The 12,447-nt window shown below is 45.6% G+C and overlaps 1 long non-coding RNA gene across 1 annotated transcript; it reads left to right on the top strand.

Annotated features, from left to right (window-relative positions):
- Positions 1-660: 660 nt before the first annotated feature.
- On the top strand, positions 661-7,008 carry LOC143442123 (uncharacterized). Its single transcript, XR_013110104.1, has 3 exons — positions 661-1,952; positions 3,024-3,553; positions 6,879-7,008. It is a non-coding gene; the product is annotated as an uncharacterized LOC143442123 (long non-coding RNA).
- Positions 7,009-12,447: the final 5,439 nt, after the last annotated feature.

The raw sequence follows: 12,447 nt of genomic DNA, 5'->3' as shown, positions 1-12,447 counted from the left end.
GAGTCCCCTTCGCCCGCGAAAGAGACAAGTGAGGGGGTGTTCGGGTGGTTACCACAACGAGGCTTTATTCTTGTATCAGCAGAAGTGGAAAGACCCCAAGCCCGGAAAAGGCACTGCTATATGTACCCTAGAGTGACATGTTCACTTCTGATTGGCTGTTCACTCATTACCCATAATACGCCCCGGGATGGGCAGTGACTTTGGCGCGCCTTCTGCCTTTTGCACCTGCGTAGTTAGTTGTTTACTAGTGGGAGGACAGGATGCCCACGCCATCTTGTAATGGAGAATGTTATCACGCTCACGCGGCTCCTAACAATGCATGAAGCCTTGCTCTATGAAATCAAGTATAAACAAAGAAAGAAAAAAAAAAAACCATGGCATTAAAAGTTCATCATAGGGGCTGGAGAGATGGCTCAGTGGTTAAAAGTACTTCCTGCTCTTCCAGAGGTCTTGAATTCAATTCACAGCAACCACATGGTGGCTCACAACCATCTGTAATGGGATGCAATGCTCTCTTCTGGTATGTCTTTAGACAGCAAGTATACCCACATACATAAAATAAATAAATATTTTTTTAAAAGTTTATCATAAAGTTTAAGTGATATAAAGTGTATCAAGCCCTATTGGTTTGACCATAAAACAAATGCTCACGAGATGGCATTTCTGGTTAGCAGGTTAAAATGCTCTTTCATTTTCCAGTGATGCAAATCACACTCAGAAAGACGGCAGCAGCACTTCAACTGACTTCAGTCAGTTCAAAAGCAAGCGTACACTACCCACCAAAGGCCCATGTGCCAAAGGTTTGTTAGTCTCTGGGAAGGTGGCAGAGCCTTTAAGAGGTGGGGCTAAACTGGGCATAGGATTGTGTCTATAATCCCAGCACTCAGTCTGTTTTGTGAACATATGACCCACAAAGAAGAGATACGTGTAAGAACAAACTTCTGTACTCTGATGCCAGCAGTTTGCCTTGTTGACCTCTTTTCCCACTCCCTTAATCAGGAGTAGAGAAAGCATGAGGAGGATACAGGGCCTTGTGGCTTCCCTGTCTGCCTGCCCTGCCACTGGCCTGCTACGGTAGGTGGAGAGGGAATATCAGATGCTGAGCAGTGGGAACAATTCGGGGGCTGCAGCTGAGACAATGCTGACCCTTGGCGGCACTACTATACTGCTCTTGCTGGCAGGAGCTGGAGGGGCAGCTCTGGGCACCCCAGCCCTTCAGAGGTGTCTCCTGCTGGAGAGATGTGCTTGATAGTAGGTGGGGCAGGAAGGAAGTAGGGAAGGCTGTGATATCAGCAGAGTGGGCATCTGCAGTGGTGGGGACAGGATGTTACTTAGTTCCTGCCATGCCCTGCAGCCCAGAGCCCTGTGCCCAGTTGCTCAGAAGGGTCAGGAAGAAAAGGTTCAAGAATGACATTTTGTCAGGTGTGATGGTGCATGCCTTTAATCCCAGCACTTGGGAAGCAAAGGCAGGAGGATCTCTGTGAGTTCAAGGCCAACCTGGTCTACAGAGTGAGATCTAGGAGAGCCAGAACTACTCAGAGACCCTATCTATAAATAAATAAATAAATAAATAAATAAATAAATAAATAAATAACATCTTGATCCTGGTGGGGAACACAGCCATGGCTTCTTCTCGCCACTCTACCTACAAAGTCCATCTCCACTTGACCCCACAGAGGCACGCAGCACCCTTATGGTCTAATTCAAATGCCCCTTTCTTTCCTGTGTGACTAATATTATATGACAGTTTGACTGGCTTAAACAATATCTAAAAACCTGCTAAACACTGTTTTTTAGTGTGTCTGTGAAGGTGGTCCCAGAGACTTGTTGCAGATGGGCCTACTGCTGTTTGTATTCTAATGCTAATACTGGGATGGGGCTGTCTGGAACAAGGAATGAGTCACATACTCAGGACTTCTTGTCTCCTGATGAATAAAGGAGCCAACCACTGGGTGAGTAGGAGGCAGGGCTTCCAGGTTGGACAGAGGAAGAGGAGAAGGAGGAGGGAGTTAGGGGGTTTTTAGAACAGGGATAGTATGTGAAGATGTAGCTTCTAGAGTTTCCTGGTTTCATGGCGAATCCACAAGAATCTGCCACCGGAGGAATCAGATTTATAAGGTTTACAAGATTAGGTTTTGTTTCTTGCTCCCAGAGATTGAGTTACCATTGTTTCTGAGCTAAGTTTGTGTGTTTTTTCTTTCTTGTGGTGATTTGACTGAGTTCAAGAGAGAACGGTATGACAGCTAAGCGTGGGTTTGCCTGATGTGCCCCACAAAGGCCGTGGGAGTTTGAAGCATGGGGATGGTGTGGTAGTGACCCGCCAGTGGGAACTTAGCAAGCTGGGTGGTGAGATTCTGGAGCTCCAGTTGGGTGTAGAGCTTAGTGCGGGAACATGGCCGCAGAGCGGGAGCCAGGTGGCCAACTCTTTTTGAATACCGCCTACTACAGAGAATGGCAGTGAGTTCCAGTGGATTAGGTAGGATTAAGACCAATAGGAACCATCCAAACAGCCAGGCCTGGGGAGAGCAAAACAGAAATACTTGACTATGTATCTATCTGTCTCCAGGATGAGGGATGTACTCCTTTCTTCTGCCCTTGGACTTTACAACGTCAGGATTTCGGGCCTTTGAACTTTAGGATTCATACCAGTGCCCCTCACCCCAGCCCAGGTTCTCAGGCCTGTGTTTGTTTGTTTGTTTGTTTGCCGTAGGCTGAGAGCTACAGCATTGGCTTTCCTGAAACTAAAGCATTCAGAGCCATACTGAGCTGGGCCCCAGTGCCCTTGGGTCTCCAGCGTGCAGATAGTCTGTCATGAGACTTGCCAGTCTGCACAGCTGTGAGACGACCCCACTCATTTTCCTCCTGTATATCCATGCCTGTGTTGTTGGTTCTGGTGCCAGAGATCACTAACACCCTGGGAATCCCTCCTTGGCATGTGGGAGTATGCCTCTGTAAAGGAGTATATACATCATGTAGGGTTGTGTTCTCACTAACAGCATTGATCTCTTCTTCATATCTTACAGCTACAAAGCCCAGAGGCTGGAGGCTGAGGGACAGAGTGGACCTCTAGAATCTGCGCATTGAGCTAAGGATGGAAGAGTGCTTACACCGAGTCTCTTATCTATGATGCAAGAAGGAAAGGCGCCATTCACAAGCCCACTCTTCTGGGGCTCCCCTTAAGAGTGGAAACCCAATGGAAGTCTCTCTCTGATCTCTGCGTACAGTTACTATTCGCCAGGTATCCACGAGCTACCTGGACAAGAGACAAGCAAGAGCAAATTTCTGCCTCTTACTAGTTATATAGCTCTGAACAAGTCAGAAGATAGCCAAAGAACTGACCATAGGCCCCATCAGGACTAACGGGGCTGCTACATGCAGGCACAGGCGTGGGTACTCAGTTACTTCAATTGTAGGTGTTATTTATCCTGTCTGCTCCAAATCCCAGAAGCAATGCTCCAAATGATCTCAGGGACTATACTAATGCATCTCGGGATGAGCGTGTTTGGGAACTGGTCCTCTCTGCAGCTCTGCCTGGGCTCAGGCCAGATCCAAGGTAATGGGGGTGGGATGCCGGTGGGAGTTGGAGCTGCTGTGGGCTAGTGGCTAACTAAGAAGAGGCTTATGGGAGTGGGGAGCTGGCTCCATGTACCCCAAGTGGGAGGTTGCCTGAATCTCAGGCAGTCCTGACTTTCTGGTTTGGGCTTCCCGGCTTTTGCTGCTGTCCTCAGGGGCAAGCTATTTTAGGTAGCAGTCAAAATAAAACTGAGATTAACCCAGAATTCTTGGCAGTCGAACAATACCATAATTATATGCTTTTTAAGTTCAGAAATGAGGCATCTGGCACTGACCCACCAGGGTTTGGGAGTGCCTTGAGGATAACAAGGCCTGCATCTTGGGCTCTGTCACCTTTACACATCCTTAACCATAGGCAGCTACCATAGAACCATAGCTCTCTTAGAGGTGTTACTTTGTCTCTGGGAACTCATATTGCCAGAACAATAGAGTAACTAACTTGCTTGCACACCAAATCCTGGCCCATTGGCCGGGTGACTTATTATTTCATTCTATATCATAAGTCCTCTCTCAAAAAGTCCTGGTCCCAGTGGGCCCCAGGGCAGTGAATGAACAGAGGAGCTTGTGTTCTAGGGACGAAGTTGAAGACAGGAATTCACTAGAGGAGTGTGTATGCACTCTGATTGTCAGTGAGGGGAGCAGACCCCAGAACCCAGCAAATAGGCCCCTTCCTCTTTGCTGGGCGCTGAGGGGGAAGGGAGGGGATTAGACCTCTGAGAGCAAAAGCCTTTACCCAGACAAAAAAATGGGAGATTCAAATAGATGAGGGGTCAGGATGATTTCAGTGAGGTCACTGCCTGAAGAATACAACAGTGGCCACAAGCAGAGGCTTGGGCAGATCTCTGAGCTCCCTGGCAAGACTGCAGAATGCCTGGAGAAGATTTAAAAAAAAAAAAATAAAGCTTAGTTCTAGGTGTATGTCCCCAGAGGTGTGATGAGAAAAGACACAACCATCCCTCAATGCCAACCCAGCCCCAGGGACAAGGTGTTTCTGGAAAATTAATACTCTTAGCAGGAGTGCAGACCTTTGAGCCAGAAAAGTGACCTAACAAAAGATTAAGTTAGGAAGCTCTCCCCGCCCCCCCCTTCTCTTCCCCTGCCCTGTTGGCTTGGATGAAAGCAGACATCTAGCTGGTGACAGCCCAAAGCCCTCTGGGAGTAAGTACCTCACATTCAAGGGGGCATTATGCGAGAGGTCCTGCCTCTTTTCCCACCAGTAATGGATACCAGCACTTTTGCTGCTGCCTGTAGCTGGGGACTGTTTCTCTCTTAAGGTTTTACAAAATCTTCCATTACTCTCTTACCCATGATCATGAGTCAGCTCTCTAACCTCTCCTAAGATGAAGTCTTAATTTTTGGCTTGGTTGTTGTTTGATCACCCTACACACACACACACACACACACACACACACACACACACACACACACACACACACACACTGAAACATCAGGAGCCAGAAGAGTAACCAGTCTTGGGATGCTGTTTCTATGGTCTGGATGTCCAGACAGATATGAACCTAGATCAGAGATCCCTCTAGGAGGGAGAAAACAAACTGTGGTGACCGGTGAGGGAGGCTGGGAATTGTAAGCAGGTGGGACTGGAAGGCAGGGCCTCTGCCATTGCTTGGAGTCTGCCAATGTGCTTCCTGGTAGAAGGGCTACCCAGCTCTCATTTCCCTGTCTTGTGTGCTGTCTAGTTGGAAGGAATAGTGGCTTTTATAATGAAGGAAGCAGTAAATTAGCCACATCCCTCTGGGGACTTTGTGGCAATATCTTGTCTTTGGAGACCTAAAAGATATGGACTGATCCCCTATCAAGGACCGAGGAACTTGGATGGATAGGTTTGGTGGCAATAAAGTGGTTAACAGGGCTGAGAAGTTATTCACTGGGCTGTAGCTATTGCTTGGGAAAACCCTAAAAGGGAGAAGGAGAGCTCACAGAGGGGAACGCAGTTCTCTCCCAATAGGAAGTTGGCTTCTAGTCTAGAACTCCATGTCTGCCTCCCAGGCTGGGATATTTCTAATGATACCAGTCCCATTCATTGTGAGTGGGCTTCCTGGGCTTTTCTCCATTGTTAGCCTAGGGCAATTGTCTAGAACTATGTGCCTGCTTGGCAGTCCTATCTTAGGAAAACCTAAGGTGCATGCATACAAGAGCACCTCCTTTGCTGGACTGAGACAGAGTAACACCCATTTGGGCAGATAAGCAGCACTTGCAGCCTCAAAAAGCTGTTTTAAATTCTTTCTAGTGCTAGATGGTCACCGGTTAGGAAACACCTAAGTTCTGCTGGCACTGTGAGGCTGTGTCTACAGCTTCCCTCTTACCTCCTGGCCTGGGTGCCAGAGAACTCTCCTCTGAAAGGTATTTCAGATGAAGTAAAGACATGAGACTCTTCTCTAGGATGGCCTCAGGAGGGGAAGGTATCAGAGACAAAGATGGCAAAGGTCTCATAAAATGTCCCCTCCAAATCACAGACGTTTTTCTCTTTGGTGATTGTAGATCCTGTCAATCAATATTAAGCATGATATATGGTATATTAATTTGATTATATTCTAATTTATTAGTTTTTTATTAGTAGTGTTATCTTACTTTAGGGTTTCCTTGTACTCCTGAACCATAAACACACTAAGTGTTTCCCCTGGAAGTTTTAGTTTTTCCTTTGACGTTTAAGACTGCTAAATTCTGATATCAGGAATTAGCATTTGGTTGTAGACTAAGGGTTTTACTTCTTCCCTAGTAACCATGGGTTGTATCCTCATTTATTTACCAAACCTTTTTCTCAGAGATGCCCAACTTTGCCTCTGTCCTATGTCCAAATTTCATGAATAACTCAGTCTGACCCTGGACTCTCTGTTCTGTTCCACTGGTCAACCTTTCTATCCACACACAAGAACATGTTGTCTTTGTCTCTTTACGTAAGTTATTTCTTTACATAAGTTGGTACCTGGTAGGAGGGTGGCAGGTGGATAATGTCTTCCATCCTCTTCAGAAGTTCTTCGATATCCTTGATCATTTATATTCTGTTGAAATTTCGCAATTTTGCCAATTACTGCAAAGATCTTTGTCAGGATTGTAGTGGGAATTGCTATGACTCCATCGTACTGAAGCCTAGTAACGTACTGTACAGCTGAAAAGGAAATAATGTTGAGTCCATAAGCCAATTATGTCTCAACTTTTTACATCATTCATCTTTTTAATAAAGTTAATATTTTACATAGCTCTTGTTCTCTGGCCTATCTTACAGGTTGTGCGTAGCCTTGATAGCTTCTTAAAAATTGTAACTGGCCATCTTTTTCTCTCCTCAGCACACAGAAAGTAATGGTGGATCATTTCCTTGATGGTGCCATATATCCTACAAAATTCACTACGTTTGTTGCCTTGCAAATGTTATCTTTAAAAATTCTTTTGTTTAAATGAAGCCATTAAAAATTCTAACTGAAGACAGCACATCAGGACCGTTATTCTTACGTATTGATTTTGCAACCAACACCCTTGTCAAACTCCTATTTTCCTAGTAATTTTAAATCTGCTTGTTCCTTCTATTGACTTGTCCATGGTCCCTTGTTTTCCTTATGTGTTTGGTGATATTTAATGGTGCACTCATATTAGTTTGATCTTCATGTAGAGGAATCCTACGGCCATAAAGTAGAATGCTTCTGTCTGCATATAGATGACACTACCAATACAGGGCCACTCAAACCTCTTAAGAAGGCCTCGGGTATAATGTGGCAGCCCAACCTTATCTCTAGCCCTTGGCTTTTTCTACCAGATTTGCTCTTCCTCGGGCTCACCTCTGCTTTTGACAATTTACTGTTCTACCCTGTGCTGGTGTGTGTGGAGAAAAGTCTGGGAGAGAACTTGGACACTCACCGCACTGACTGTAAGTCCAGTGACAATACTTGAAGTTGCATTGTATTTGAGGATTTGAGATTTGCTAATTGTGTTATGGGAGAATCCTTCATCCTGCCTGTGGCCGCCACTTCATGTTCTCCTGTCACAGAGCAGGACATTTTAAATTAACTGCCCACCCAAGGTCAAGACACCAACTTAAAAACCATTACAAAAGTAATACTTGTTTCCTATATAAAATTTTTAACAAAAAAAAAAATACAAAGAGTATAATTTCAAATCATCTATAAGGCCCATCTCCACACTGGGATATAATCACTTTAATATTAATACTTCAGTAGGTGCTGAGCTGAATAGTAGCCCCCATGAAAGCAACACCTGAGGATCAGTGAGGAGGTTCAGTGCACAGCGTTTGTCATGCAAGCCATGCATGAGAACCTAAGTTCAAGCCCCGGAACCCACATGAAGTCTACAAAGTTTTTCTCTGACCCTTCCCCCGCCCACATGGCATGTACATACCACCCCAACACAACAATGATGAAAATAACAATAATAGTTATAATAACAATTTTCAAATTTAAAACTGCATCTGCCTGAGCCCTGTCAATATAACCTTATTTGGACAAAGGATTATGGTAGGTAATTAAGGCTCTCCCAGCACTTGGGAGGCAGAGGCAGGAGGATTTCTGAGTTCGAGGCCAGCCTGGTCTACAGAGTGAGTTCCAGGACAGCCAGAGCTACATAGAGAAACCCTGTCTCGGAAAAAAAAAAAAAAAAAAAAAAAGAGCTGAAGGGGCAGCCGACAGGCATAAAAGCCATGGGAAGATCAAGTACAGGTTGGAGTGACACCTGCCAACAGACCACCGAAACTCTGGAACCAGCAGAGGCTAGGAGAGGCAGGGAAGGACCCTTCCCTAGAGCTTTTGGGGGTGTGGCCCTGATGATACCAAGATTTGGAGCTTCTGGCTTCCAGAATTGTGAAAGAATAAATCCTCATTGCTTTAATTAACTCACTTGCAATCTTTTCTTATAGCAACCCTAGAAAAACAGTATAGCTTACATCAGCCATGGGCCAAGTTTCTAGGAATAGCTTTGGAGGCAGAGAGATGGTCCTAGGTGGGTTACTGGGGAGCACTCCCAGGTGGGGTACTGGGGAGCACTCCCAGGTGGGGTACTGGGGAGCACTCCCAGGTGGGGTACTGGGGAGCACTCCTAGAATCAATGCCTGGCAGGCTGTGAGGGAGGAGGTACTGAGAGGAGGGCAAGCATGAGTTGCCCAGCAGCCCCAAAGCTGGGATTGTAATTCAAAGTTGTCTGAAGTGGAGCCCCAGAACTCTGCACCAGCCAGCTATTGGAATGAGAAGAAACCTGCGAAGGACAATCGCCTTCACACAAGATCTAGAATGTTCTTCTCTGTGAGTCTCAGCAGGCACCACCCCAGCCTTCATGCTGAAACAGAACTGGGACCATACCAGCAGGTTCCAAGATCCTCTCTAAGCACTTCTATATTCCTCCTAGTGCAGTCCAGTTCCAGCACACAAGCTCTAAAATGTCTGTTCGTCACGTATATCCACAATTTAAAGTAGACAGCTATTGTCAAAACATCAGTGAGTTTCACATACTAAGTTCTCTAGAGCAAACTCCTTTTAAGAAAGCAGAACTATTCCATATGACTAAAGTGCCATGTGATTTTTTTTTTCCAAGAAAGCTGTCTTTCTATATAAACCTTTCTCGGTTCCTCCAGATGTCTGCCTTGACACTAGCTTGTTTTGCACACATGAAGTTTCTTGCTTGGTGAGCTCATCTCCATGGACTGTTCTTGCCAAACCACACATTTGATTACTCCTTCTGTGTGCCCTGTGCCTTTGGTACACAGCAGAGGGTTGTGTATTCATGCATAGCTGCTAACTGTTTTTGAATAACTCAATGATTTACCAAGCAGTTGCATTTCTATATGTCTATGTCCTATATTCTGCATGTCAAAGCTGCTTCCCGAATACCTATGAGCCAGAACTTCTCAGGGTATGGCTCCATTAACCACTCTATGTGAGGTCAGAAGTATCAGCCTCACAAAAATTCATGCCCACAGCCCCACTGGCCATGCAGTAAGTACTAGAGGAATTTTCTCAGTCACATTCAAAACATCACTGGGATGTCCCCTATAGAAGAATCCAGATGGCATATGTAGATAGCCTCTCCTCAGGAAGCAGTGCTTACCTCATTCACCTACTAACCCTGAGCAGTGGTTTGCTTCCAAGGAATACAAAACAGGAAGTTGGGGAATAGCTAACCATGGAGAACCCTGGCACACCCTATTAGGCCAGATGATCCAGACCAACTAAAGCTGCAGTGAGTTGTGCTGACAGCATGACTTCACAGAGTGACATGAGAACCTCGCTGTGCTTCCAACAAACACATTATTTTAGTTTAACCAAAGCACCAAGAGAAAACAGACTAGAGGGCTGGTCAGATGGCTCAGTACCCCCAGCACTCATAAAAAGTCAGGCCCAGTAAAATGAGTCGGTTATCTCAGCACTGAGGAGACCAAGACAAGTGGATCCCTGGAGGTGGCTGAGTCAGTGAGTTCTTGACTCGGTGAAAACTGTCTCAAAAAATAAAGTGAAGAGTGACTGAGGAGGAGAGCTGGTGTCAACACTCCAACATCTGCACACATCCATTTGCACAACATGTGCACACACAGACTTGTGTACCACACAGAGAGAGGGGAGGGAGAAAGAGCAGGGGACAGTCAGAGTCAGATGGAGGGGCAGTTTCACAGCACTTGGCTAGCACCTCTAGAAACCACCAAGGTCATTAAAACAAAGGAAAGTAGGACACTGTCAGAAACAAGCCAGAGAAAGATGAGGATGACTCGGGTAGTGTAGCATCCTGGTGAGATCCTGGGAGCAGAACAGGACCAGATCAGAACATAGGGTTCTCACTATGACAATGGTTTCAGGGGAACATAATAGGGACACCAGAAGAGGGGACACAGGAACTCTGTCTTATCTTTGCAACCTGTCAATCTACAGATATATATATATAAAGCCACCAGACTTGCTGGGCCCTTAATTCAATCTGTTTTTATCACTGAGATACAGATAGGAAGGAGGTTGAAATGGGAAGGCCACATAAGGCCAGAGACTCAGCTTCAAAAACATGAAACATCTGTGGAAGCCTGTGCCTTAGATAAATAAATAGTAGGTGTTGAAATTAAGCATTTCAGATGAACCTGAGGCCACACATGTTCTCTCTCTTTGACACTGCATGGAGAGACAGATTCCAGAGGGAAGACTAAGGCCCACATTTCAGGCCTTCATAAGACCAGGCAAATCTGGGGTCTTCCTAGCCAGCATCTTCTCCCAAACATTGCTATTTAAGAGGGAGTCTGGTCTGAGTCCCACACCCCCACTGAGAGGCCTCCTCCTCAATCACCTACCTCATCTCAGTGAGGCAGTAAGGTTTTGACACCAGACCCCACAGACCAAACAGAGCCATGTTCCTCTGTTTAAGTAGTAAACTACAGGAATATCTCTGTTTATAACCATGCCAATAAGAAGTGATTGAATTTATCTTCTATATGGTTTGCCTAAAAGGGGATGATGTTTTGGGGTATACTGGGTCTTCCTGTCTGGGATATAATGCTTTGTAACTCAAGACATCTGCCACATGGTGTACCTGTATTGTAGGCATGAGTCAGAGGAAAATAGGGTTGTAATAGATTGGCTTTGAAGTCACCAGAGGCCAAGGAGCAGGGTGATCTGGCCTAGGCTAACCTTTGAGGAGGTCATGTGGTATTCTGGGACAGTGTGAATGCTTATGAATAGGTGGTGATGATGTCATATCTTTGAATGGGCCAACAGCACTAAACCACGAAGTACAGAGGTTATGGTATCCAGGTGTGGCAGGACCTCAGCAAAACAGGCAAGGCTAGCTGTGACCCCAGTAGAACTCCAAGCAAAGCAGAACATCATGGCAGGTACTCAGAGCTATTGCTGGGCCAGTCAGGAGGGCTACAGAATACAGGGGATTCTGAGTCCACATGAGTGGTGGCTTGGGGGTTTCCTATGAGAAGCCCTTTCCCATAGCTAACTCCTATAAACCTCTCAACGACCATATTAAAAGTTCTTGGCTCCCAGATCAGATAAACGATTCTGCTAAATGCCCTGCATGTCCCTCTGTAATCTGTTTTCCACCGCGACTAGCTGTTATGGTTTGTTTGCTTAGCTGGACTGTCCAGTCCTAAAGGACAGGGATGGTACGTGCCTTGCTCTGTGCTTTATGCCTCAGCAGTAGCATGGCGCTGGGAATATAATTAGGCTTAGTGGAGACTTGCTGATAAACTAGGACAATGTGAAGTCGAGGCTCTTCTTGAGTGGTGTACTGTGACTTTGTGTACTGATTAGTTTTAAACACCAACCTGCCACAGCCTAGAATCATCCATTGAGGAATAGCCTAGAATCTGCTGGTGTGTCTCTAGAAGAGTGTTTTGACTGTTGGTTAGTGTAGGAAGACCCACTTTACCGTGTGGAATAACATTCCTGGTTCTGAACTGTATCAGAAAGTTAAGCTGAGCATAAACCTGCCTGCCAGCCAGCAAGCAGCATGGCCCTATGGTTCTTGACATACTTCTTTGGGACAAAGAAGTATGTGTAAATTTTGTTGTCATCATTGCAGGTGACGGTGTATGGAATAGCAAGCAGACCTGCCTTCAAATTCCAGTCTTGAGTTCCTACCTTAACTTCCTTCATGATGGAGTGTGACCTTGAATTGTAAGATGGAACAAACCCTTTCTTCCCCTAAGTTGCTTTTACAAAGATGAAACTAGAACACTCTGGTGCTCCCTATGCTTTGGTCAGAGTTGTCCTGGACCTCAGTGGCCAATGCCCTAAGCTGAGAAGGAGCTGTCTACAGATATGTTTTCTGTATTCTTCTAAGGTCTGAGCTACAGACCAGTGGTCTAATGGTAGAGCATCTTTCCATCATCTAACAAGACTCTCTGGATCTGTTTTTCTTTGTTTGAGA

Source organism: Arvicanthis niloticus, chromosome 4, assembly GCF_011762505.2.
Source record: "Arvicanthis niloticus isolate mArvNil1 chromosome 4, mArvNil1.pat.X, whole genome shotgun sequence".
Taxonomy (NCBI): domain Eukaryota; kingdom Metazoa; phylum Chordata; class Mammalia; order Rodentia; family Muridae; genus Arvicanthis; species Arvicanthis niloticus.
This window is presented reverse-complemented; position numbering and strand designations above follow the sequence as displayed.